This window comes from Dromaius novaehollandiae, chromosome 1 (assembly GCF_036370855.1).
Source record: "Dromaius novaehollandiae isolate bDroNov1 chromosome 1, bDroNov1.hap1, whole genome shotgun sequence".
In the NCBI taxonomy this organism is placed as follows: domain Eukaryota; kingdom Metazoa; phylum Chordata; class Aves; order Casuariiformes; family Dromaiidae; genus Dromaius; species Dromaius novaehollandiae.
Window position 1 is genome coordinate 67,783,042 of NC_088098.1, and position 27,649 is coordinate 67,810,690.

At 37.6% G+C, this 27,649-nt stretch overlaps 2 long non-coding RNA genes across 2 annotated transcripts in view; both read left to right on the forward strand.

Moving 5' to 3' along the window:
- LOC135328696 (uncharacterized) overlaps positions 1-6,003 on the forward strand; it is a 32,754-nt gene extending 26,751 nt beyond the window's left edge. Inside the window, exons 5-6 of the long non-coding RNA XR_010389677.1 lie at positions 5,441-5,547; positions 5,955-6,003. This is a non-coding gene — a long non-coding RNA (uncharacterized LOC135328696). The remainder of the gene's footprint in view (positions 1-5,440; positions 5,548-5,954) is intronic.
- A 5,416-nt stretch (positions 6,004-11,419) lies between these two features.
- On the forward strand, positions 11,420-27,328 carry LOC135328701 (uncharacterized). Its single transcript, XR_010389689.1, has 4 exons — positions 11,420-11,536; positions 19,485-19,576; positions 25,507-25,542; positions 27,174-27,328. It is a non-coding gene; the product is annotated as an uncharacterized LOC135328701 (long non-coding RNA).
- The last annotated feature ends 321 nt before the right edge of the window (positions 27,329-27,649 follow it).

Here is a 27,649-nt window from a genome sequence, read left to right on the forward strand (position 1 = left end):
AATATTTTGCTGTATTTGACTAGCTTCTGCAGCTGTGTTGGATAAATTATTTGACAAATAACGGAAATGTTCATCAAACAATGCAATTTACAGTGTTGAGTTCTTTTGGTGTTTGACTGGCTTTAGTACAGTATGCAGACAAAAATGTATCAGCAAAATGGAAGCTATGAAAATACAGTGATAAGACTATATGCAGCTGTCCCCAAAAGGTTTTGCAGAACGGAGTGGAAATGAAAAACCGTGGCTCATACCTCATGTTCTCTTCCTTGTTGCTTTCTTATTTATTTTTGTAGCACAGGCATTAATTAATGTTTTAATTGGAACAGTAAGGAAGTTGTTGCTGAGCACCTGACACCAGTAATTCAGAAGGTGTACGGCTGGCTACTGAAAAGTGAAAAATCAGAGGAAAAGAAAAGAAAAATGAATCGCAGTTTAAATGAGTTATTTTTCAGCTGTTCAGTGAGTCAAACAAATGTGTTAATAATTAACATGCACTTTAAGGCGTGTTTATATACTTAGGGTAGAAACAAAGACTACTACTGTGGTGCTAGAAGGAAAGACGTATAATCGCATAGAGGTCTAAACTGATCGGCCATCCTTCTGCTGAGGTTATCATATTTTGGGATGTACGCAGATGTTATTTGCTCAGATATGGTATAAACCATATCATGATCTTTGGTATGAGTCAAGTGAACTCAGAGAAATAACACTGAGTTCTTCGTAAAAATTGTGGAGATCTGAGGAGGCTGGAAAGGTGCTGGGTAGCAGCAAGCAGAGGGAGCCACAGCCGGTGAATTTGGTAAGGGACAGCCTAGCAGCCTAGCTTCCTCGGATATGATTTGGGCATGTCTGTCAGGGTGTCCACACCAGCCTGGAAGGGGCTGCAGCTGTCAGCCCAGAACAGGAGCTGACATACCGTGGGGTGCATTGCTCATTCCCACAGAAAGGAGACGAAAGAAAGAGCTCTAGAAAGTTTTAGCATTATAGTCTTGATCCAACCCCCGCTTGAAGTCTTTTTGTTGGTTTAGAGCTGGTTTTGGTCAGCTACAGGGAAAAAGAGATTAGATTATCAGGGCAGCTGAGAATTGTCTCATTCAGAGTGCCTTTGTAAAAAGCTGGTGGCAGACAACAGCTGATGGCATAAAGACATACTTTGTCAAATTATATGTCCACTTCTGGTATTAAAACCTAATGCATTTGTCACATGCAATTGGTCCAAAAGCAGGCAAAAGTAGTTCACAGCATGTCCTCTGAGAGCTGTCATAAATTGAAATCAGAAGAAATGCCAAATTCTTTAAGGCTTGACAGCAAATGATGTTTTAATTTAGTGGACATACAAAACTCACTCTGACATCTAAATGGATGTATGCCATTAGAAATCTATCCCCCTTCCCTCAATATTTGTGACAAAAGTAGACAAGTAGAGAAAACTAATTGTTTAGTTCAATTTAAAAAACATTTATATAGTAGAGAAAAGGATGCCTGCAGAAGGACTGAGCCTATATTAGCAAATTGAGAACAACTTCATCTTGAAATGAAAATGGGAGTCTTAAAAACTGGACCCCTATTCTACTATAGCCTCAGCACAGGCTGGCGTACACTGGTTTGTGTAATGCAAGGAATAAATTTTATGACCTCAGGTCTTTACCTTCAGCACTGGCCTAGTCACAAATTACGATGAGGCAGAAGATCAAAGTCTTGGAAAGGGAATCCTATTGCTTCTCCAGGAGCTACGTGTGTCAAAATGTTTCTCTTGGCTCCCCTAAAAACCTAACTACCAAATTATTCACACTTCTAAATCAAAGTTATTAAACAACAATGGTTGCATGACAGAGCTAAAATGATGTAAAGTGTCCTTCAGATTTAGTAGTTGCATTTGGGATGCTTTCTGACCCTGAACTTAGAAAGCTACATTGAAATGAGTGGGGTCAGTTTACTATTGAAAGGTGATGACCTTTCAGCAAGGTTGCTAATTCATTTATATGCCTCCTGAAACACCTTCATTTACGATTAATAAACTCCAGTCATCCTGTTTGCACTGGATCACAGGTTCTTTGTTAACTTATCTTTTTTGTGCTCTTTGGAACAAATACAGCACGCAAGGTTTGTGGAAATATCTTAGACTTCGCTGTCACAGATTTTGTAGCTATGTAAACTACTATCATAGCATCCCAGAAGTTTTTCTTATAGACTGCTCCTTTCTGTTATGTAGTCATGTATCATCTGAACTACTACCACTGTGATGGAGGAGACCAGGACTCGGGGATCAGTGCATGGTTCTGCCGTTCCTCAGTGACTAGAATTAAATGCAAGTGCTCCCTCATGAACCTATTGCTCAAGGCTCTCCATTTCTTCAGCAGATTCATTCATGTCTAAGAAAGGAGAGGTACAGTTCCTATTTATTGTCTCTTCTCCTGGAGGCCTTTTGCATTCTGGAAGAACAGGACACATTAGCACAGACCACACTGACATTTTTCTTGGCCTCTTGATAAAATCTGGCTTGAAGTATGTCTGCAGAGTGGACAGAGGAGCCCTAGTCTTCCTGCATCCTATTTCTTCTCTCTCTGCAAAGACATACCATTATCTGCATATAAATAATGTCTCAAAGGGCTATGAGAAGGCTAAGTGTAATTCTGATTTTGCAAAAAGATAGACAGATCTTTCTTTTCTATTAACTATTTAGAGATAACATTAATAGGTAATAGATTTATCATAATTTCCTATACAACAGTCCCAAAAGCCCTCCAGGAAGTTCAATACATGTGATGTTACTATATATTTTATTTATATGGGATTGGAAAAGACCTCCCAGAGCTCTTCAAGTTCGATCCCCTTCCATAACTCTTGCCAACTCACGTATTGCATTTCATAAATGAACCTGACTTAAAAAAAAAAATCTGTTAGCTTTACATGCCTCACTGCTTCTATTAGAAGGCCTCACTACATACACAGCATTCTAGGAGGCCTTCTTAAAAGATCATCCTGATGATGGGAAATAAATGTACTAACTCATCCCCCATAGTCTTTCTTAGTAGTTATCTACCAGTATTGTTATAGTTTGTGGCTTAGTCTCTGTTTGCTTTTCATCTGAGATACCTTTGTTCTTTAAAGGCCCCTATAGTCAGGCTTAAAGATTATTTTCTATTAATTGAATAAATTAAAATAAGAATGTGTTTTTTTATTTGTATAGTTTCCTCTTCTATTTCAGTTAAAACATACTTCAGCTGGCAGTTGTCTTTGCAGATGGTAGGGGAAGGATGGATGGTCTTGGGGAAGATTTCTGGTCTGGAATCAGAGACAGGAAGCAAATTTCCTAGCTTTTGGGACAGAATTGTTCACAGCTCCAGAAAGGACATTGGAGGTAGGATCCAGTGAGTTTAAGTTTAGCTGGCTAAAATTTTGGTGCTGAGTCTAAAGGAAATTATCTGAATTTCTATAGTCAATGGACACAGACAGGCTGTAGAAACACCTCAGTTGGAATGAGAGGAATCATCCAGTGGAGGATGTTCTCATTCTTCCTCCCTCTCCTTCCCTCCTCCTCCTTCACCCCCCCGCCTCCCTCTGCCCTCCCATACTTACCCCCCCTCCACCTGCCCTTCCTCTTCTCTCTCCTCTCTCCTTTCTCTACCTCCCTCTCTTATTTAAACTCCAGTTTCATTGGCCACCTGAGATAGTACTAAAGTACAAATAACAGATGAGAAAAAAATTGATAGATATTCTTATCCTGGTTCTAGAGATAGGACAGCTTCAGGCTTGCTTCTCAGGTTTTTATTTCTTTTCTGTCAGACTCAAATGTAACTCACACTGCAAAGCTGGGAATATTTGTCTCAGTCCAGAACCCAAATTTACATGTGAAGTTTGACTGTGGCCGTGCTAGTTCTTTTTACCCTACATGTTGTAAATACCTTTGAACTCACTCCTATGAAACAGAAGTGCTTTCTGAAGAAAAAGTTGAAAAGATAAGTGGCTTACAAGATACTGTAATTAAAATCTAAAAGATGCTTTCCCAGCTGTTGCTTTTGAAGTTATGCTTAGTTGGTGGCTAGGTGCCAACATTCAAATAGAAGTATGCATTTTTATTAACAGACTATCATGTGTAATATTATGTCAATAATTCCTTTTAAATTAATTATTTTTATTTCTTGCGATAGTCACAGGTGTTCAGGTCATTAAATATTAAAATGGGCCCCACTGACAATTGTGCAATATCTTAGGTTTGTTTAGTGTTTCATTTGCACTTCATTTGAAGTTCAAAGTTAAAATATCTCTGAACCTGTAGAAAGGAGGGTTTGGCCAAGATAAGTTAATGCCTGAGGGGGAAAAATCAAAAAGAAAGATGCACAGTCTATGTGCAACTTTTTGTCTGCATTTGAGTGTCTAATTTTCATGGTTTAGTCTACTTACTCATCATAGTCTTGTTGCAAATGGGGCCTCATTATCTTGATTAGCTTTCAGAGATGCCAAAGTTCAAGTCTGGATCTGATATTGTGAGGTAGGTTTGATGTTTGTAGGCTGTTTGAGATGTACAGCTCCCTGTCAGAACAACAGAAGGCTCATCTTCACAGAAACTATAGGCTTTCTAGTCTTCCAGTTTTACAATGCAAGATCCAGCTCACCTAACTTTAGATAGCTACAGTGTGGACACCTCCATCTGAACTTTTTGGCTAAATTTTCTTAACCTGACTAATTGAGACAGTTATTTTTGGTCAAGATAAATGGAGCCCAGATGTGCCCATTAGTCTTCCTCAGACTGATGGGAGTCTTCAACAACAAGGTTAGACATAGGTATCTACTGTCCGAAGACATCTAAAGTTAGATGCGACCCCCTCTGTATTGTCTTCCTTCATAATTAAGGCCCTACCCAGTACAAAAATAGATTGCAGCATATTCACTTTTTTCAGGGTGCCAGTGGGTGTATAGGAAACTTGTACAGACTGTCCTGCAATTTAAACTGTAATATACAGTATTGGTTTTCCTCTCCCTTTTTCACTTCGTGCCACAAAAACCTCTACTCTGCCAGTCACACAGACTGAACTCCCCAGCCTGTGGAACAGCCGGGCTGTTGTCTCTCAGTGCTTGTCACTAACCAAGAAGGCCACTTCTGACACTGAGGGAGCAGCATGGCCTCTGTGCCCGGTCAGTCTTAGCTATTCCTTTTGTAAGAGTACAGGGAGAAAATTAAATTGCACTTGCAGACTTGCTTCTTTCTTTCTCTCAGTAACCACTCACTGAAACTGAAGGTCCCTTGAAATAGTCTGTTACTTATTATATATTGATAATGATTGTAGTACAATACGTATAAAATTAGCATAATATATGTAGGTAGATTCCTTCATTTGTAGCTTATGAAGGATGTTGAAGAGTTTCACCAATAAAAATTAATTCCTTCTTGCATAGTATTTCCGAGTAAGTAACTGCCTTGTCCGTTTTGCACATGGAGAAAAGTGATTTGCTCACCATCACGTTGGAAACATATGCTGAAAGCTGATCAGAAACGTAGAAATCCTTGTTTCCATTCCTGCTTTATGGCTTCTGTAGACTTGGCTGGTAAGTGCTCTTTCTTGAGATCTTCTGGAGTTGAAAGAACTAGGAAAGCAAGTGGCTTGTATGCTCCTCTTCCACCCCATCCCATCTTCTCATTTTAATCTCAGTGGAGAAGAGCAAACCTCACATGAGAGCAAAGAATGAAGGGAATTGTTAGAAACAACAAAAGAGTACTATTACAATGACGGCAGAGAATAAGACAAACAGTATTTAAAAATCATCTCCTGGTACCAGCTTTTCTAAATGATTTAGCTAATTATAAAATACAGCTGTTAATGTGACCTACTAGTCATTTTTCTTTGCACTTGTAAAGTTTTGGATCACAATGTATTTTTAAGCATCTACAAATAGTTAAGAAAAATATATAAACTGAAAGATTATGCTTTTTTGTAACTGAATACCTTTTTCAGTAAAACCTAAATTTCCACATGGACCTGTGCAAAAGTTGATGTTCCGTCTGTCCCTGACCTATTCCTGGTAAGAGCCACTTTTAGAAGATGCATCGCTTCCCTCCATTTTACCCTGCCTTCCACTGAGTAGTAGTTAGCTGTTGATCTATGCCAAAACCAAGTTATGACAACAGCTGCATTGTAATAAGAAAGAAAGTCAATGTTTTGCTTACTCCTCACTTCTTTCTTCATCCCATACACGTCCATTCATTCTAGAGAGGACCAACACCATCAGTTTAGGTCTGTGCTATAATGTAAGACTGTGAGTAGCCTGACCAAGTTGATGACTTGCAGTCCAGACGCATATTCCACACATAGACGTCTGAACCACTTGTACATATGTGTGTGGACTAAGTGATGGATTGCAGAGTGTAGCCAAATCTGCCAGAGACTTGTAAGAATTTCAGTTTCTTTGGATAGACTGTGACCTATTTACATGTGTTCCACTGATAAATGAAGTGCAAAATCTTCTACACCTTTCAACAAAGGTGCTGTCAGGTCTGGCAACAGTGCTGACAATTTTAGTAATGTCCCTTAGGAAACAACTGTGATTATTAATTCATTTTTACACAGGTCACTAAGCACCCAGAAGTCAATATTTCTTTTAAATTGCTCTCAGTCTGGACCAAATCCCTTCTGAAGGTGAAAGGCTCCAGATCTATGCTGTTACCAACTGTTATTAGTTTCCTTTTTAAGTCTTGCCAGTTGTTTTCCCTTGATCCAGTCTGAGAATGACTGTATTAGGCAGAAAAGAAAAAGTGTACATGCTCTTTAACTTTTGTTTTCAGCTCATGCCATGATTTCATTTTTTAGTTCTTGGAAATATATTTTATTTTATTACAGATGACACCAATCAGGGTGAAAAAAGATGAGAAAGACTTTAGATTCTGAGTCTGAAACAATTGCTCAGTGACTCAAGACTCAAATGTAATGAGGAAGGAAGAATTGCAAGAAAGAAAGATTTACACAGCCACAGTTAAGGACAGAGCTGAGCAGAACTATACGGTTTCAGTTCACAGGAATTTCTTCAAACCTGTAATTTGGCTTTGACTTTTTGAGAAGACATACTTGCTGACTCTGACATTTGATGAAAGTCACAGTGAAAGTACTAAACTTCAAGGTGCATTATGTCAAAACTCTTGGTCTGAATCATGACCTTAATATCCTCAGTCTTTGGAGGAGAAAGCAGACAAATTGAAACTTTGCTGTTGCTCAAGTGAGAACCCTACAAGCCTGAGTCTTCAGATACTGTCATTTACACCAGCACTTGGCTGACTTAACCCATTACTGATTCTCTTTTATAATTCTTTTTCAGAGTTGTTACTGACTAAACAAGTCACAGAGAATCAGGCCCTGTGTCTCACTTGGATATTAAATAACTGGAAAGAGTATGGAGAAGAGCTACTGAAACTATGAAAGGGCTGGTAAGAATGCTTTACGGCAAAATGTAAAAAACGTGGTGTTAGTGCTTTAAAAGGAAGATCAAAGATGATTTGATTACAGTGCATAAATGCCTTGGAGAGACACTACCAATGCCAGAAGTAAGAGAAACAAGCGCAACAAGACTAGTAGCAGGAAGTTAAACCCACGCATGTTCATATTAGATACATAAACCACCCTCTAGTCATGGATATTAAAACAAGAGAAAGAGTGGACCAAAGTTTTTGTAACAAGCTTGTATGCCCTTCCGGAATGCAGCCTTCAGCCAAAAAGAAGAAATTAGTCTCATTATAAAAGCAGTTGGATTCTATTGTGTCACTTGCATTGTGTAAGAGGTAAAATCAGCTGGTTCTGTGGTGTCTTTTGGTCTTAACATCTGCTGTTTATTAACTCTGGCTCTGGCTTGCCTCCAGGCTTGATGTGGTGTTTGGGAGCCCTCCTTATACTTGCAAGTATTTGTAGCATTAAAGAGACTGTGGAGGTACCCAGGCTAACTTTCAACATTAAAAGACAAGGTAAAAGGCAACTCGAAGCATTCTAGTTATACTCTCTGGAGCAGCTGGACTGGAAGCATTGTGAAGGACAAGAGAGCCAAATATCATGAAGCTTCCTGATACAGGTTTTATACCAAAGACATTTGAAGAAGGCAAGTGACAGACGTGGTTGGGAAATTTCTTTCAAAAAACGCTGTCTCCTTACAGAAATGTTTTCTCTAAGAAAAGCTTATTTCTGCTGATTTTCTTGAGTTTACACCAGGAAATCCACAACCAAATAAAGCCTGAATAAAATATTTCAATTTGTTCAGTGACCAGAAACAGTTAGTGATGAGTCAGTTCAATAATAGTCTTCATTTTGTTGTGGTGTGGTGTCCCCTAGGATACACTATTCTCCGGACACTCTCCCATTCTCTACTGTGGGCCAGATTGCATTATCTATAATAAGTCTACTGTGGAAGCAGGAAGCATGAGGCAGTGTGGTAGTTTTGTGATCTTTTATGGAAAATGTCATCCCTGCAGAGAGCTTAGGAAAAGGAGCAAATGTAGGTATTCTTAGGTCAGGTAGAAAAAGAAATAGTAAGCCAAGGAACCATTTTTCAGGGGTATCTGCATTAAGGTCTTTATGATGGACTGAGCTAACTGTTACTGAGAGAAAAAAAATCATCTAAGAATTTTCTTTCCCTCCCCATCTATCACCTTTCCTTTTATCTCCTCTTCTAAGCTCCATTTTTCTCTTTTGTCAGTCATGTTGAATGCTGGTAAGACTATTCTTCATCCAACCTCAGGCACTCATTTTCAGGAAATTAACTTGGCATCACAACAGCTCTTAACATCTGTAACTCTTGATGTGGAGACAGTTGACTAAAGGGGCTGGGCAGAGTTTGAATTGATTGCCAAGTAAATTATTGATTTTTTTTAAAAACGGGACTTAACAGTTTCTTTCCTTCCTTTGTAAAGTTAAGTGTATTTGGGTATGAAAATAACAAGAAAATTTACAAGGGATAGAAAGTGTGTTGTACTATAACATATTTCAGAGGACAGGCCAAAATAGAAAATTCTTATATTTCCAGAGAAATCTTTGTCTTCACAAATCACAAGATTTTTGTTTTATTTTTATACAGATACTGACCAACTCTTGCTGTAAAATTCAAAGTGGATGTGAGGTGCTAAGAATACTTACTGCAAAATAGGTATGCAAGGTCAACCCTGCCCCATTCCAGCAGCTCCAGTTCATCATTAACCTCACCCAGTTTACCTCACAGTAAAACAAAAGACACCGCTAAAAAAAGCAAACAAGCAACCATATTTTCACAGAAGAATACCCAATGCTTGTTATTAATCCTGTGATATGAACACTTTTGTTTTCAATGAAGGTGTAAGGCAGGCAATAATAGGCATAGTGTAACCCTATGGTCTACAAATGGGGGGTGGTAAGTACACTCTAAATCTCTGCAGCCAGCAGTGGAGAATGCTTTCAGTTCATGTATCACATTTGCCATTCCTAATCTAATGTCACACTGATGGTAGAAGATGGGCCTCCATCTGTAAAATGTGCATCCTCATCCTAAGTGTCCAGTGTTATAAGAAATAAGGTTTTGGTTTGGGTCATTGGTGTATAAAAGTAAATGTATGGTACAAAAGTCAAATCTTCTTGATTGTAAACCCAACCTTTTATTCTTTTACCTGCCTGTTTCTTTGCCCATCACACCTACTTTTCTCACCTTTCTAACATCATCTGAGCCTGCTATGGCCTAATGTTTTCAAAGTGATCAGTGCCTGTTGATCAGAATTATTTTGTACCTCTTTGGCCTCTCTACTGCTCACCAAATACTTAATTTACTGTTTACCTACTGTTCCTACTCAGCCTTTCTTCTTTGTGATCTTTCAGATCTTCCATTGGTTTTAAGTTCATCACAGGCACCAAGGTCCAAACCTTGCAAACTAGAACTCTTCTCTATTATATGCTGCATCTTTTTTTTCCCCTTAAATTCATTTTTCTTGCCATTTTTCTTTTTTTTTTTTCTATTTGTTCTTCTTCCTGTTCTCACAATCTTGGCAATTCTGAATCTTGAAATCCAGATCAGTATGTTGAAGATGAAGTTCAGCCTCAATTTTCCACTCAAATTCCCACCACTTAGCTTGTAGTACCATATTTTTTGTATCTTATTAAAAAAAAAAAAAACTTTAAAAACAGGTAATAAAAAAGTTAGCTAAAGACTTATTTCTACCTGAAACTTGAATCTAACAGAATACACAAAATTGGAATTTGCGGAGATTCGTGTACTTGATCTTTAAAAAGATCGTATACTAAAATTGTTAAACAAATATCTTAAGAGTGACTGTTCAGAATTGAAGTGTTAAATTATAGCCTAATTTTTCAAAAGTGGAAAGCATTGACAGCTCCCAGTGAAATCACAGAAAAAGCAGATGTAAAGCATATCTTTAGATGTGTAGTTTTGAACATCTCTGTCCAAGTCTGCAAAGTGTAAAAAGAAAGGCCTCATGCTATTATTAATTCTTTAATGGTCCAATAACAAAGCAGTATGGTATTGGCATGGTTTGTGTTCCTAAGACTTAGTTGGTCAATATTATGTATTTTAATAGTAGGTAAATCCTCTGCATGCCTTTCCATAGTTAGGTCACCAATACTTGATCTGAAACTCTTCATTTATTAGTTTATGCAAACAGACAAATAGCTAGTGTTTAGAAATTTTCAAATGTAAGACTTCCCTCTTTTCTATCTAATTTTATCAGCATTTACATACCTTTTCTGCTGCAGTATAGATGCTTTTTCTAAACAAAAAAATGTCATTTTCACCAACTGACTTTAAAATATCTATGCTTAAAATTCACTATTTTCATTACTTCTAATATGGAAGGTCAGTAAGTCCAAAGTACTTAAAACATCCGGACTATATACTTTTTCCCTTTTAGTGACAAAACAAGATTGTTCAATGAATCATTTGTTTGAAAGTCATCATAATTACTGATACTGTTTGGTTTAAAGAGAGATATTTGTAGTGATATTTTTTCACTTGCGGTTACCGTTCCCCTCTCTCCAGTTTTCTCCAAGAAAATTCCCCAACGTGGAAACATTTAGAGTTGGATCTCAGCTTATGACACCCAGAAGAGGTGTCTTGTGTTACAACCTGCCTCCTCTAGAGCCAGATTCTCAGCTTATATTCATGGACACAGCTCTGGACTTGCAGCTGTTTCTGCTAGCTAGGACCCTTAAAAAGCCTGATCTAAAATTCACAGAAAATCATGACTGTCCTACTCTTATATTCTCTGAGTTTTACATTATAGCCTGTCATCAGACTCCCCCAGTTATGTAGGATATTGGGCATTTAATGAGAGAAATGAATGAAGAATTTGATTTCTTATTCTTATTCTTATTATTAACTTGTTTCTTAAAATCATCTGATTCTAGAAATCTCCAGTTAAATGATTTATCCTGACATGTCTTTCTGTTTTCTAACCAGCAGGAGTTTGTTGGGAAATTTCCACTTGGAAAGATGTTTTTACAGTTGAACGTGAAGTTTGTGGAAAAATCAAAACTTCCTAGAGGAAAATTGTGACAGCAAAACACTGGAAAACAACTTCTCGGTAAGGAGAAATGTTTCATCTTAGATCAGTTCAACCAAAATTTGATTTTTTTTTTTTCCTGTATTGTCTCCTAAACATTTCACCTGTATGTCCTGACTGAAGTATTGCCATGTGGTTTGGTTCAGTCCCAAAACACAATGCTTCTGGCTACCTGGCTGCTAACATCAGCAGGGCAGAGGCAGCGGTGCAGGCAGCCACGTGCAGTAGCGGTCCTCTGCTTGCCCATTGTGCTGGATGCCAGGTTTGCTCTGCGCTCACATTTCCAGTCACTTTGCATGACCCCACTGGAGCAAGGCTGAGGACATCACCCCTTGCCCAGCTGGAGCTGCTGGGAGGGAGCTCGTCGACGTCTGCAAGTCTTTAGTCTTGTCCTGTTTTGCTTCCATGGAGGAAGAGCCTTAACCTGCATCTGAGCACTTTGATATGCACTGTGCTCTATAATAATCAGAAACAAAAGGGGAATTGACGTTTGCACCAGTTTTGCTGCTTTCTTTCCCCAGTTACACTTCAAATGTATTTAATCCCAGATCTATGAACAGTTCAGCTTTTTTCCTTTTTAATCTGTTTGCAGGTAATAAATATTTATTTTCTGGGATAATTGGCGGTCCAACAGTGATCAGCATAGTATCAGAGCCAAGTCAGAAAAGAACGTGTGTTTGTAAGCTGGCAGACTAGGAATTTAAAATTTTCCCTTTTCAGCTTGAAGAAAATCTTGTAACCTGTGTGGGCCATCCTTTTAGGTCAATTTCATGCAGACTATTTTCTCTTTTTCTATATCAATCCTAAATTAATACAGTAGGTGCTCTGCAGCCTGCATGGTTTTGCATTGATCTTGGCCAGCTTGTTTACAGTGTTTTGGCAAGTTGCTGATGTACTTCTCCCTGGGGATAGAGCAGGGGTTAATTGCTGTTAAACTCTCAGTGCCAAGTAATGGTTCAGACTCTCTGCTACATTAAAGATGACACTAATAAGGAAAGAGTGCACTGGATTGCTCTGTGCTGAAAATTGGAGTTGTGGTGACAGAAACTTGGAGCAGAGCTGATGTAATAGGGAGGCCATAATGTAATTATAACTGCTGAACATGTGTCATACCAAGTTAAATGATACATTAATGAATCAAAACAGGTGATGGAGTGTTGCTCTTTCAGCAGATAGAGGTGTTTTCAAGGTTAGATTGTCATTAATTTAATAATCTGCAAACTGGCTATTCTTCGAATTATAAACGAAATCAACTTTAATGTCTTTTTAGTGTATTTCTTGTTCTATACCAAAGGGGCAAGACAGCAGAAGATGTTATTCTCAGTATAATTTTGTTTTTTCCTTTTATTATATCTATATTATACCTAATACAATATATGTGTACCTATCATTTTTCAGCCAGGTGTGAGCTCTCTTTGCCTGTGTTTCCAAGCTGGCTGAACACAAGCCAAGAGGTGTGTAGACATTAGTGTAGCATCAAGCCAAGCTAATAAGCTTTGCTGAGAGGTAGAATATATTACACAGACTACGACTCTATGCTACAATCACTAAATGGCCTCAAGTCAGCTTAAACCAACGACATAACAAGCTCATGTCTGCTCAGAGTAGAAGTAAAGTGAGTTTGTATCAGCGTGTAGTAATATTATGAGTTATATTATGTATAAATACCGTTTGCGTATTATGATTTTGAAGCAAATTAAAAACCTTTTCTAATCTCAACTGGTTCCTTATATACTTGTTTAACTACAGTGCTGCTGGTAATGTTCCCCCCATTTTGTCTAGTAAGCTCTCTATGCTCAGAAGTTAAATAAAGGCTTCTGTTCTGGATCAGCTGAAAGTCCAAGGCAACACTGCCCACATGATTCTTGACTGCCTGATAGTGAAAGTATCCATCTAGTTCTCCAGCAATTTCAGAGTATTTATAAAAGCCATCACCTATTTTTTTCTGAAATCTATTGCATATTTATCAGTAACCTTGACTGAGAAATTAATACAGGGCCCCCCCAGAGCAAAGCATATAGCCATTTTCCACAAAATCCTTTCCTGAATGTTGATCCTGATTCAAGATCCTGATGCTCTGATTCCTGCCCTGTCTAAAAAAATGTTTATTTCAACTATATCTTGCATTTCATAAGCTTCTCATTTATTTTAATGCTCTTAAAAAATGAAGCAAGGATTTTTGAAAAGGACCTAGCTGAGTCCAGTGCTGATTTTCTATAAAGAAAATGTTATTTTTATGCCTAAATCTGATAGCGTCTTTTAAAAATCTTGCAGTAGGGTGACTGCTTGGCTTTATTTTTTGCTTCTTAATTTTTTTCTTAATATGGCCAATAAATATTAAGAATTTGGATTTTTGTAACAGGTTCATTGCTACGTAATGCTTCTGTATTGTCTTTTTCATAAAAATGTATGGGCTGAACCTCTTGAGTACAAGAGTATCTCAGATTCTACCTCATTTGCCCTCTGATGTCATACTATTTAAGGAAAGCAAGTTTTCCCCTTTGGAAAAAAATAACAGTAAAACCACAAGCCTGAATAAGTTTGAGGAGATCTGCTAGAAACCAAGGTCCATGCGAGCTCTGGATATCAGTGTGTCCTGTCTCACAGCGCTATTCTTTGGCAGAGCATCTCGTGGAGGCTGGGCATCCAGTTGCTAGTCCCTTTCATGAGGAACATCTGAGATAGGAGGAACTGTTCGTATACTCTTTCTCCAACTTCCCTGTTCCTCATCCTCTCATCTGTTCCACTTCCTCACTGGATTTTGATGAAACAGGTGATAAGCTATGCAGCTGAGTGGATCTCCCTTTATGGGGATCCTGCGAAAATGAATGTAAAAGGCAATAGCCCTCATCTTCAGCAGATTAATTTTGATTTGTTAAGTTGCTTCCAAGTAGATTTATAAGGGAAATTTTTGTTCCTTCCACAATGTTCAGATTTGGCCTAAAAGTCATTTCCATTTAGTGTTCACTTTGAAATAAAAGGCTTCCCATTCGGAAACCATCCTTGGAGAATGTCAGGGAAGTGACACTTTCCTGAAGGAAAATGTCCACAGAGCAGACATCACTGCTGGTGGCAAGAGCAGGATTCTCTGCTGCATTTGGTTTTATTGGCTCTTGAAATACTGGCCATCTACTTCTGGTGGGGAGAGGCAGGAGAAAATGTTATTCCCATGATGCATACTGTAAGTCTTCTGCCTTCATAGTCAGGTCAGCACACTTTGTAGGTGAAGTCTCTGAACTTCTTGTTTTCTCTGATGATTTCCTTTCAGGCCACGTCCAGCTTAGTGCAAAGTAAACATTACTCATCATAGTGGGAATGTGCATTTAAAAAGCTGTGGTGTAATGATCTCCCAGAATGGCATCTACTCTAGTCATCATAACTGTAGAGGCTTGACACCCCAGCACTTTCCTGTTTGGCTGGTCAGTTAAACAAATCTAAGAATCATGGATATTTATTATGGTTGCCAATCCAAGACTGAATTTCACCTCCGAGAGTCATAGGAAATTTCATTGCCCATTTTATTTATTGCACTGTAATATTGGAAGAGTGGCTAAGCACTGTAATGCTCAAGATGACATCCTCAAGGAAAATTTGTTGCCTTACAAGGGATAAATTATGTAGAACAGTTCATTGAGAGGACTTTTTGCAATACCCAAAAGTTGTACGTGATGGGGGGAACTTACTGAGTCTCCAAGGTGTCAACTGTCTCTTTCTTAGAGAGGGGGAATAGAATAATCCTTTTACCCTGAAGCAGATCCAATCAAAAATGCTATGTTGTCAACACTGAAATGTTCTGTGGGATATAGTAAATTTGTAGAGATATCATGGGGAAAAAGCATTTTAGTTTTGGAATGGACCATTGAAACTTTTGGATTTGAAGCAATGTTTTGTGTCAAGATATATTAGATTTTAGATTGTTAACCATCACCTATGATTTAAAAAGTCAAGATTGGGCTATAGGATTTTAATTTTATAGAAGCAGAGCATATCCCTAACACAAAATTAATTTTCCTCATAAACTTTTACTTAGGTGGAATAAAATAAATGAAGAAATGGTCTTGTTCTAACTGTGTAAGAGACATAGTATGGAAAGAAACATGAACCAGAGCTGGAACACATCTCTTCAAAGCTCAGGTGGGGTCACATCCAGCAGATGCTGAAAACTTGTCCAGAAATTTCTCCTTCCTTGTGCTCTCTGAGCCAAATACATTGATACCCTAGCTGAAAGTCATTGATTGTATGAGATTCTCCAGTGTCTGGCTCGCCAATATGTTATTGCCAATTTGGAAAGAAAACAGACCCCAAAATTCTGTTATCTGCAGCAAAATTGAAATTCCAGGTTTTGAACCAGCCTTGTTGCTACTTAACCTTCTTCTGATTCTGCCTTTCTCAAAATCTCTTTCCCTGTATTGAGCTACCCGTCTGATGCAAGATCCCACTTTTTGGTACATGTCAACGGTAGAATTTCTTTCTGAGTCTTCTCAGTGATAATCAGGAAGAATTACCACTGACTGGGGAGGTGCTCCCACCATGCCAATGTTGTTACTTGTCTGACATCCCAGATAGAAAAAAATTTTTTAGAGGTAAAATTACAGTGTTACCAAATGCAGTGGGACTTCTTTCACTGACAGAAGGGGCAGGTTTCCTGCTTGTTCCTGCTTGTCACATACATATTTAGTTACCCAAAAAATAAAATAAAATAAAAGGAATACAAAGTCTGCTCCTCACTCACCATACCTTCCACCTTACAGCTCCATTAAAATCGAGCAAGTTCGGGGAATGTTTCCACCTGATGCAGGAAGCTTTTAGATATGCTAGGCTTCTGCTGTAATGCTTCTCATTTCCTCACTGTGACTGGAAACTGGTTAAAAACAGACTCAGGTAACCTTCCTGAATGAATATAATTAGGGTGAGGGGAAGCAGACATTTGAAAGGAGACTATTTCAGGGATTTTAGCAAATGTAATTATTTTGATTTAGTAGTAACATTCTAATAGCACAAAACAAAAATGAACAGCAGTGAGACAGCTCTTCCTGATTACTAATTTTAAAAAAGAAGGACCCTAAACAAGCAAAAACTGAGTTTGCTCCTGAAGCATATATATGTCTCTTTTTCATTAATTGAGCCACCAGGTACTATCTAAGATCATTTTATACCCATTTTGTCATCTGTGGAGTGCCAAGAGAGAAAGTGTTCCTCCTCACACAAGTGCTAACCGCTAGCTGCTTAAAAGAATCAGTTCCCATTTTAGAACAAGCCAGGTGCACCCCAGATCTGGTTCTCATTATAATGTGCTGGGGTTTTTTGGTTTTTTGTTTTGTTTCATTTTTTGCTTTTTTTTTTGTAGGGAAATTCAACAAGAAACAGATCTAGATCCAAAGAATAGAGTTGCAGATAGATGTTTTGGTTTTCATTCCATGATGCTGTAGCAAGGAGATTTGCATCCTTGTTGTTGTTCCAATATAGAAGCTGTGTTGGTTATTAAACATGGCTTGACATGTTACAGGCTTGTCATTCAGTCAGATAAAACTATAAGTGACCCTTGATCAATCCGTTTAAGATCTTCCTGGTTCATGACAATAAACAAAGCTCTAAGAAAAATTTAGATGTCTTGGTGTTTCACTATTAATTTTTTAAATCTATATCTGGGTGTTGAGTTATACTCCTGGTAGAAGTATTCCTCTGAAATATATTGAACTGTGTAATATAATTCACAAGAAATTGCCATTGAGTTATCACCTGTTACTGATGACCACAAAAAATGCTTAAATCAGCAATTTGAGGTTAATGTGCCTGAAATACTATTTAAATTTCTCTGGTTGGGCTGTGGAGTGATTAAGTTCTCATGATCTGGTCAAATGGATTTTTAAATTCCTCTCTCCAGTAATGTATTTACTATCGTCTGAAACCACCCATTTTGCTCTGGGGCATCGAGGGAGAAGAATATACGATAACATGTCTGAGCATAGATAAAATAAGTCTTTGGGGCCCTGTGAAGGTGGCTTAGCTAATATGTCCACTTGGCTCAGGATAGTCTACTCCTTGGAGGAGGAATTAGCTAATTCCTTAAACCTGCCCTTCTAAGTACAGTGCTCTTTTCTACCATGTGTCAGACCTTGAAGACTTATATGCCTTTTCTTAAGGAAAAGGAAAGCTGCATGTCAGAAACGCTAACACATTCCCTAAATAGTTGATGTTTGTTTTTCCAGTTCTATACATCTTTCCACTGGAAGACAAATTCTCTTATGCTACAGACACTTACTTCAGCATTGTCACCAGCACTGCCATCATAGTCCCTGTGTGAGGCAGTCACAATCTGGGATTTCATTTTGCTGAGCTCTGTACAAACACAGGACAAAAAAAGACAACTTCCCCAGAGAGTTTGCAATATATATATATATATATATATATATATATATATATGTATATATACACACACATATAAAAAGACAATGGATGAACTGAAGTACAGCAGACAAAGAAATATGGAGACAGTATTGACTACCTCAGTAACAGTTTCAATGCAGCTGGGACCTAACATTTATTGGGTTGTGTTGGCATTACACAAATAAGTTTTAAGGAGGACTATGAAGGTGAATAATAAGGTAGCTTTACAGGTGATAATAAGGCCTATCTGAGGCCTATCTTTAGCCTTCCTATGTTTTAAAATGCATGTCTTCCTCTTTTCTCATATACCCTTCTGTAGCCTGAGAGGCAGCACGGAAGGCAGAGGAAGATGTGCATTTTCAGATCCATAAGATGGAGAGTTGTCTCAGATATTGATTCAGAGGTCAGTGTTACATTTCATTGAGTTTGTTTGTGTATGAGATTACCCAGAAATGAAATGTAGGGAGAAGAAAAGTGGACGTAGGACATAGGATTCCCAGTAGCATACCAGAAGAAAATAAGGATGGTCTACCAAAGAGTACACTGTAGGAATGATTAGAAAAGTAGGGAAAAAAACAGGAAAGAAGAGAGTCACTGAGGCCAAAAGAGAACAAGTTTCAAGGAGAAGAGTGTGGTAGACTGTTTCAAAAGGAGATGACAGGTCAATGACGATGAGAAAGGAGGAGTTGTTCTGAGCTCTAATGAGAGAGCGATCATGTAAAACTGGCAAGAATAATTTCAGTGCACTGGAAGGAACATGAATCAGAATACAAGAGCATTTTTGATGGGACTGTAAACAGTATAATCAGTGCATTTGCAGATAAAAGGAGACTGGGGAAAATAACTGCAATCAAAATATTGTCAATTGTGGATTAATGAGACTGTTGAGTTACCAGCAACTGTTTATGTTGATTTATGAATTAAATGAAGCTTTCCTTTATCCACAAAGTTCCATTTCTTGAATTCTCCTGAATTTCCCATGAGTTTTTTCTTTTTCTTTTTGATTTCTTTACATTGCCAACTTAGAAAAAGGAAATAGACTATAGGTTAGATTGCTTCATTTGAATGAGATACCTCCTTACTATTATCTGACCGAAAGATTTTTTCAATTGTTTGAAGAACCAACACCAAAATTACTCTGGTAAATTACCTATTGAACTCCCATTCTGATGCAACCCCCTTCTAGTCTCTTCTATACTCCAACCATCCTTTAAAAAATGATCTTATCAGCCTTCTTCCAGATTATTTTTCAGAAGCTACTACTATTCAGTGCATTTGCACATTCCTTCCATTTTTTCCATGTTTATTTATTTTCTTCCTGTTTTCCTATTAGAGGTATACACTCCTCTCTTAGAATATATGCTCTGGAATATTTTAGTTGGATTTTATTGTGAGGTCTTGTGTTCCAACTACCATGTCTTTGTAAAATGTATTGATTTTTAAATTTAACTGTCATATGCTTTTGAGTTGGGATTGTCGAACTGAATGTTCTAAAGAGTTACCATTACTACAGATTTTGATTCAAGTCCTGGGAGTAACACTACACTGACAATGACACTTTGCATTTATTTATATATTTCAGTTTTTCTAGAGCTGCTTCCTGGCTCAAGGAGCAGTCGTTAAAGGCACTGTTTTCCGACAAATACAGTTAACCATACACTGCTGCTTAAAGAGGTAAGAAAAACAGCCTTCCACAACCTAACTGTTCCGCTTGGTGAATCTCTGACACTACCAATCTGCTCCCATTACCCTCAGTATCCCCAGGCCCAGCATCCTTTGCATTTTCTCATCTGTAGGATTGAATCTTAAAATACAGTATACCTTAGATATTTATGGTTTATATATTTTAAACTGGATAAGTATCTGACTTGAGGAAAAACAAACAAAGGTGAAGAACATTGTCATTCTGAGTGACTACTGTTTTGCTGCAGCAGGGACTCAGCTAATAAAGTTTTTTTATAGTAAGGAAGTTATAATTTTCTGGAAGGATCTCAACAGTCGTCTTTGGAATAAGACAGTATGACTTTCCCCTCCCTATTGGGCCTAATTTCCTGGTAACCTTATTGAAAATGTGCATGGGCTACAAAACTAAAGATTAACTGTCCAGAGACCTGCTTCCTGGAGCTTATTTGAAGATTAACTCAAATGGCAGGCAATATATATTTGGTAATTTGGCTTTGTTTCTGACTTTTCCAATCTAGTGGCAAGTATAATAGAGGAATCTGACACTCAAAAGCACTAATTTTTTTTTCTTTTTTCTTTTTTTATCTGAAAATAACTTGTATTTCTGTTCTTAAAGCAAAATTAGAAATAATGGTTTATATCTCCATGTCTGAATAGCCTATGCTTTTATTTTTTGAATGTGCAACAAAATAATTTTAATTACAGATGATGCAGACAATTTTTCCCTTTTTGATGAGATATTATTTTTTCTTACTGCTTTCCATACAAATACCAGCACAAGTGTTTAAAGAGAAGCAATAAAATACCTACTATAACATTACAGTGATCATTCAAACAGAACGGGGAGCACATATATTGTTTTTTAATTCAGTATTTAGATTATGTATTAGTTAAACACATTTCTATTCAACAAATTGGATTGAGATGGATGGAGATGTTATGCTGTTTTAAAAAACTGTATTTAGAAGGCACGTTCAAAGACACTGAAGTGTGATTTGTCCTAGCAGCAGACATCTGAAGAACAAGTGACATTCTTACACAAAATCTATATTGGTGATGTATTTAATTACAGAGTTGATTGAAATTGACAGCTTCAGTGACCTATGAGTACACCGTTACTGACTGATGGATGCTTCAAATCTGGTTACTTTTAAACCAATTCACATACTGTTCAATAATATGCTCTCAAACTGCAAACTAGATTTTTACATGTATATGGGCTAGGCAGAGCACATTTTAATTAAAATAACATAGAGATGAATGGAGTTTAAAAATTGATGTAGTTGTTAAAAATGTGGTCATTATGATTTGAATATGAGATAAAGAACACTTAGTATTATTCAGACTGGCTGTATTCCTTAGGAAACATATATATTTTACTTTCATACTCACTCATATCAGCGCAAAACCTTTCGATGCAGATTAGCACTCCAGCCTCTTCTACACATACACAAGCAGTTCACATTAATATCTAGGCAGAGTCATTGAGCAAATGGTATCAGAGCTTTCCCAAACCACGCAACATCTGCTAAGGAGGCGTCTGGATGTTCTGGAGTTGAGCTTCAGTTGAGAGGCCACGTCCCTGAACACCAAAAGATGACCCCAATACCCACCTGGCTCAGCCTCTCGAGCCTTACCTGTGGTCAGCTACATACTTTTTATGTCCTTAAAGCAGCACAGACAGCATAGAGGGCAAACACAAATCTGGGAGTAGCCCTGGGCAGCTCTTCTTAGCCCCTCTTCCTCTTTTGCTCCCTCTTTGTAGTTCTGGGGGGGGGAGGAGGGGGTGGTCAATCATGCTTTTTTTGAAACTGTTGAATGTTGACTTGACAGGTAGCTGTTTCTTAGTAATAACAAGAAGGATAGCTCATTTTCCAGAAGAGTAACCAACAAGATACGGACTCCTAGCTGAAGAGCTCATGTTCCAAATTGAAGCCAGGTAGATAGCATAAGGGATGAATAGGTACTCAAGGTATCAAAAAGTCACGTAGCCTCATAATCCCGTTCTTTTAATTTGTATCTATATCCTAGTAGTAAGGGCAGTAATAAATAAATAAGCAAGCTTTCTCTCTTCCTAGATTGGTCGCAGTGATCAATATCTTCCTTACTGCCAAATTATATTGCTGTAACTCATTATGCCCATGATTTAAAGCAGAAGAAATGCCAAGGCTCCAGGATATGCAGAATGTGTCAGCCCACCTATCCAGTGAGATCACTTCTCCATTGAGGGTATTGAGAACAAATTACCTGGACTATTTCTATTGATGATATCTGTATTCTGTGCAAGAATAGCAAAGGTTACAAAGCCTGTGTGAAACAAAAATGATCCAGGTAAAAAGCATCAGGCTGAAAAAAGAGTTTTCAGTGGAGACTAAGCTCCTTAAAATATACTATAGGCTTTCTGCTTTGAAGGTGCTGTCTCAGTGTAGCTAAAATTTAAATTTAAATTTTTATCTTTATACATAAGTAATGGAAAAATAAGATTCCATGTAGTTAAGATCTGCATTTAGAGAAAGACTGAAATGCTTCCAATTTACAAAAAAAGATTGATTCAGCCTAATTGATTTAAAGACATTTTCAGGAAAAATTAGTATTAACTTTTGAATAGAAAAAAATAAAAAATGTTCTTTTTTTACTTTTGCTTTTGTTTCCTTAGCATGCTTTTGCGTTCTCCTTATTTAAGACATAAAAGTAATAGATTTCACACTTACCCTGTAAATCATCTCTACAATCTCTGAGATAGGGAAAGTAATAGAACATAAAAATATTAAAGTCTTAAAGTTATCATGATTAATTTGAATTTTACCTATGGAAACAAGCCCACTCTGTCACCAATAAGGATTATGAAATTATCCTTTGAGTGGAAAATGAAAGTCAATAAGAATATTTAGCATTAAGTCAAGTCCAGAGAGTGACAAATATGTGGGATATAATGGTATTTTTGCAGCTTTTGCCAGAGTAGCTAGCACAGGTATTGTTAGTAACACAGTCATGGCATCATGGAGCTTGTTGTGGACTAACCAAAGGACTGACTTACCCTGTTTTTTGGGTGAATTCTATGGCCTGTACTGAGCTCTGAACTGTCATTTTGGATGTTTTAAATTCACGGTTAATACTTGACATACTTTAGTTCAGGTACATCTAAGTGAAAGCTACTTGCCGCAGCAAGTGTAGACATAGCTTATAATGGACAAGCCTAGCAAAATGTTCTTACTGTGGGAAGGAAAGGTGGTTGTATCTGCTGTTTATGAGTTCATAACAAGTTATTTCTCACAGAAAGGAATTTCTCTCTAAAAGCATTTCACACTATGCTAACCTGGCTACTCAGTGGCGCTCCAGCCCCTCTTTCTTCCTCCCTGGCATAAGGATTCATGTTGCTGACGAGCAATCTGGGCTGTGGAGCTAATCAGGGTTAAAACTAAACCTTCCCCCAACCTGGGTCACTACACTGCTTTATCGGCATGTGTCAGGATAAGCGAGGAGACAAGTGTGAGAGGAGTACTTTTACAGATTACAGCAAATTAAATGGATTATGGAACTAATGTGCATATTGAGAAGACTTTGGATCTTCCTTCTCCTTTCATATATGACTGAGGGACTAGTTAAGAGAGGTTTTTAAATCATGAACCCTGAGCACCTATGTTAATACTTTCTGAGATAAGAGGTTTTGGTCACACCTTCAGCTTTTTTTATGCCGGATTTTTGCAGATCTTTCTGGATGTATCTGTACTGTCTACCCTCACTCCACTGCTCTGAGGGCTATAATACGTTTTCAAACATAGGGGATGAAAGTGGGGAGAACAGCAAAAGTAATACCCTATTCACTGTGACCCATATCTTGGAAACATGGAGATTTTTCTGTCCATCAGGAAGAGTTCCTTTTGGGGAATGTTAATCCCATGCTGGTGTTTTATACTGTAAAAAAAAAATCAGGCTTTTTCCTCTACCAGTGATAACTGTCTCCATGGTAAAGGGTCACCAGAAAGTATCTGTCCTATAAAGTGAGTGTTCTGCTGAGAACAGAACAGAAATTACTTGGAAGGATTACTAGTTTATTTTTGGCTTGCTTTCAAAAGCACTATGTCGGCAGGTTGCTAACCTTCACTACTTGGCTATGCCTTCTTTTACGGACAGCTAACCACTCTCCATATGCGTTGCTTACAGGCACAGGGCATTTTGCAGTGTGATGGCAGTAGTTAAATTGCCCTGTCTTCGTGTGGCTTGTGTACTCTCTCTGTGAGCTGTGCATAGATCGTATCCTTCTGACCCTTTACCTAACCTGTAGCCATAGGATGGCTAGACTCTAAGTATGTTGCACCCGTTATGCAGAAATATTATAGTAACCTCCTCACAGACCAGCTGAGGAATAAATGCTTAGCAGAAAATTGAATTTTAGCTTCTCCTGAAATTACAGGTATAAAGGTACTCCAGGAATGAAGTGTTCCAGCTAGTAGTATCTAGAAATCTTACTATGCCTGGGGGGGGGGGGACATTTCCTTTTTTAGAGGAGGAAAACACATGAAATTGTAAGGAAAAAATCAAATGTAATTGCAATTTGAAAAATGCATATAGTTATCAAATCAATCTCCAAACATATGGCAGTAAATTAATAAAGGGGATGGGCAATTCAAAAACAATTCTGTTCTTGCGCAGGAAGCAGCAGTGTATAAATGCCACCAGGGCTCCAGAAGAATGTGAGCAGGTTTCTATTTTGAAGTAGTGTGCTTTCACTACTGTGCTCACGCTGTACATGTTGAGCAGCTTTATTCCTGAAGATAGCTGGAACTGTGACACTCATTTCTTGAGTGTTAAGTTCTAGTCTCCAAGAACAATTTTGTCTTGAACTTCTTTGGTCAGTCTTGTGCAACTTTTTTTGTAATGAAAGACCCAAAATGCTCATGTTTCTGTCTACACGTGAATTATCTAAGTGGCTGTTTTAGATGCCTGTGGTTGCCCAACCAACACTTTCTAGAATAGGGCTGTGTCTTCAGTTGTTTAGAGCTTTTCCAGAGTTCAGTAATGAGGGTTGAAATTTTCTGAGTTGAATATCTGCCTCAGGCTGAATAGGCTAAAATGGTTCAACTGCTTCAAAGACCAAGATTAGGAAAAAGACCTTGTTCCTTCATGTTAAAAACATATAATTTACAACAGGTTTAAGAGAAAAACAGGGTAATAGCTATGTTTTAATGGCAGCAGGAGATGGGCACCCACATCTCTGAGTCAACAGGAAAAGCCATAAGTTCAAAGCACAGAGGCCACTTTTTCCCCTCTCCACCTGGCCTCATTTGGTACCAGCCAGTGTGTAGAGGTAAAAGCTAGCCGAAAAGCAGGCATGCCTCTGACAAATCCCATTCCAGCTATTTGATTTGAGGACTGTCTTGGGCTGATCCTCGAGCCAGCAGAGCTTATGAATTACCCAAGCAATGTCTGGCCCCTAGAGAGCAGGAACCAGCCAAGAACTGGCATAACTGCTACACTTTTCCGATTTTTTTACAGAACATCCTCTTTAACCACAGTGTCCTCACACTAGCATGAGCAGGTGAGCATAGGCAGGGCAGGTTTTCTTCAGTGCTAGGCCAGCTGGGAATTTCCTTTTCTGAGGTTATTTCCCTGCTGGCCAGTTACAGACTGCTTGGATTTCTTGAGCAGTGTGAACAAACCAGCAGGTAGCTCTGAAGTTCGCTCCTGAACTTTGTTAGATTATGGGGTGACAGAGCTATGGGCACTAGGTTCACAGTGTTTGGGAGAGTGGCTAGCTGTGGTGGTTGGATATAGATCTGAACTTTATCACATTTTTGAAGTATTTAGGCCTGCTGCCCCTTTTCAATGGTCTCTTGTTTAGGTATTTGAAACTCCTATTAAAACTCTCCCCGGATTAATTTTTGTCTTTCTTCTCCTGTCCAATCTAATACGAAGAGCAGTTAAGACAATTCTGGTTGCAACAGTCAAATGTTAAGGTAAGGCTGAATGGTTTTTTTTTGTTCACTTGGCTATAAGTGTAGTATAAGAATAATCTCTGCACATCGGGAAAAGAAATACAGTGATGTGAGTATTATACATAATTTGAACCGATAGCAGACTCAAAGCAATTTTAGTAATTTTTCTTTTCATTCTCAACTTTTCTATTTTCCTCTCTAACGTTTCTGAGTAGACATTCCAAGACAATCACTATGAAAAAGATGTAACAACAGCTATCTGCAGGTCACTTAAACCCATCTATCATCATATCAGCAAGTAGACCTAAAATATCTATACAATATTTTTTTCACAAGAGAAAGAAATCATTGATTGGTAATTAACATAAGAAGGTAATAATGAACTCAAATCTGGGTAGTACAGTTTTTTTTACTATTATTATTCATTTTCTGCAGGCAAGATAAGAAAGCAAAATGAAAAAATTAGTCTTCATTTGCCAGAAGAGCTATTTTGTGTAAATTACTGTTGAAACACGTTCTGAAATCTGATGCATCTGTACATATCCAGATTTTAATCTTTGATCTAGGGAAATATCACAGACACTTCCCAAAAAGGGAGCTTTATAACAAACAAAAAAATCAGTATCAATTACTGTGCATTCATAATAACTCATAGCCCTGATATTTAATGATGGCTAAATATAATTTCTGACTTGAAACAGTTTCAGCATAAAATTCAGTATACTTCAACTTAAAATGCAGAATTTGTATCAAAAGTTCAAATGCTTTAATGGATTTGAGGCTGTCATTAAGATGTCTATATACTCAGCAACTCCTGGGTTTAAAAATATGAAAATAAGTTCAATTTGTGTAAAACAGACAACTCTGAATAAAAGGTAATGTTGCTTTAAGTAGTCCTCTTCAGAAAAAGAAAAGCAGCAGTGCCACAAAAAATTATATCTGCTGCTTGTCCTCTCCTAGCTTAATTTCGTTTTAACTTTAAATAAACATTTCTTTAGATTTAGTAACAGTGAAAAGGCTGTTCTTATTCATTTTGTATGATTAAAACTGCATTAGCAATATAGATGTATTAATTTACAGATACAGATACTAATTGCTTAAATATTGAGTTCAAAACTAGACTAGTACTGGGAAGGGATAATTGGTTCTTGCCGTAGAAAAAAACTATAATAAAGAACTTGAAAGTGCTGTCACATTTCACATAACAAGCAAAATCTCAGAATATTTGAAAAATATTCTGAAAGAAAATGTCTTGGGGCTTTCTTAATGAGAATGAATGTGGTTTGAAAAGATCAAATAATATCCACATATGTCAAATACAGGTTCTAATAACAGTTAGAGAGAATGAATAAAATTAAAGTAGGTCATTTTTAGTCATTTAGGATCCAATAGGAGGCATACGTCCTCATAACTGCTTGTTAAAATATAATTAGAAGCATTTGCTGTATTTACAAAAAATATCAATATCAAAGATTAAAAAAATTAAAATGCGATATTTTACCATCCTTTAATTTTCATTGTGTTTTTGATTTACTGCATTTGAATAGTAAATAGCATGTAAATATGTTATTATTGTAATAAATGGCATAGCATAGTGGTAACTGTAAGTAATGTGATAGTGGAGAAGGTGTTTTTTTTTCTTGCTCCTGTAGGTCATAGCTTTCAACAAACCACAAGTGTCTATGTATATATATGGCGGTGAATATATAGAATAATGAAAAGAAAGAGAAGTCCAGATAAGAGCATTCTTTGAACACAGAGGTAAGTGTAAATTTTAGATGAAGTCATATTCTTACTCAAAATGTATAGGAAGCCTTGGGGTGTGGGGGAAGAAGATGAAGAACCTGATATAAAGGTGAGTATAGGAGAGTTGTTTCAGGGTCTTTTGAACTCGGTGCAAATGTTCAGCACTTTTCAGCATTTGGTCTGAATTTACCAAGCACATGCCAGTCATTCATCCATAACATTGATTTGTAGAAATACAATGGTTTGTCAGGATGTTTATCTTAGTGATGGGTTCTGCAGATACCACTCGGTTCTGATTTACTACTGAAAGAAATGAGAGGTAGAGCTGGTTGGCATTTATGGCAGAACCATTTCCTGATTCAAAATGCTGATTTGTGTAATC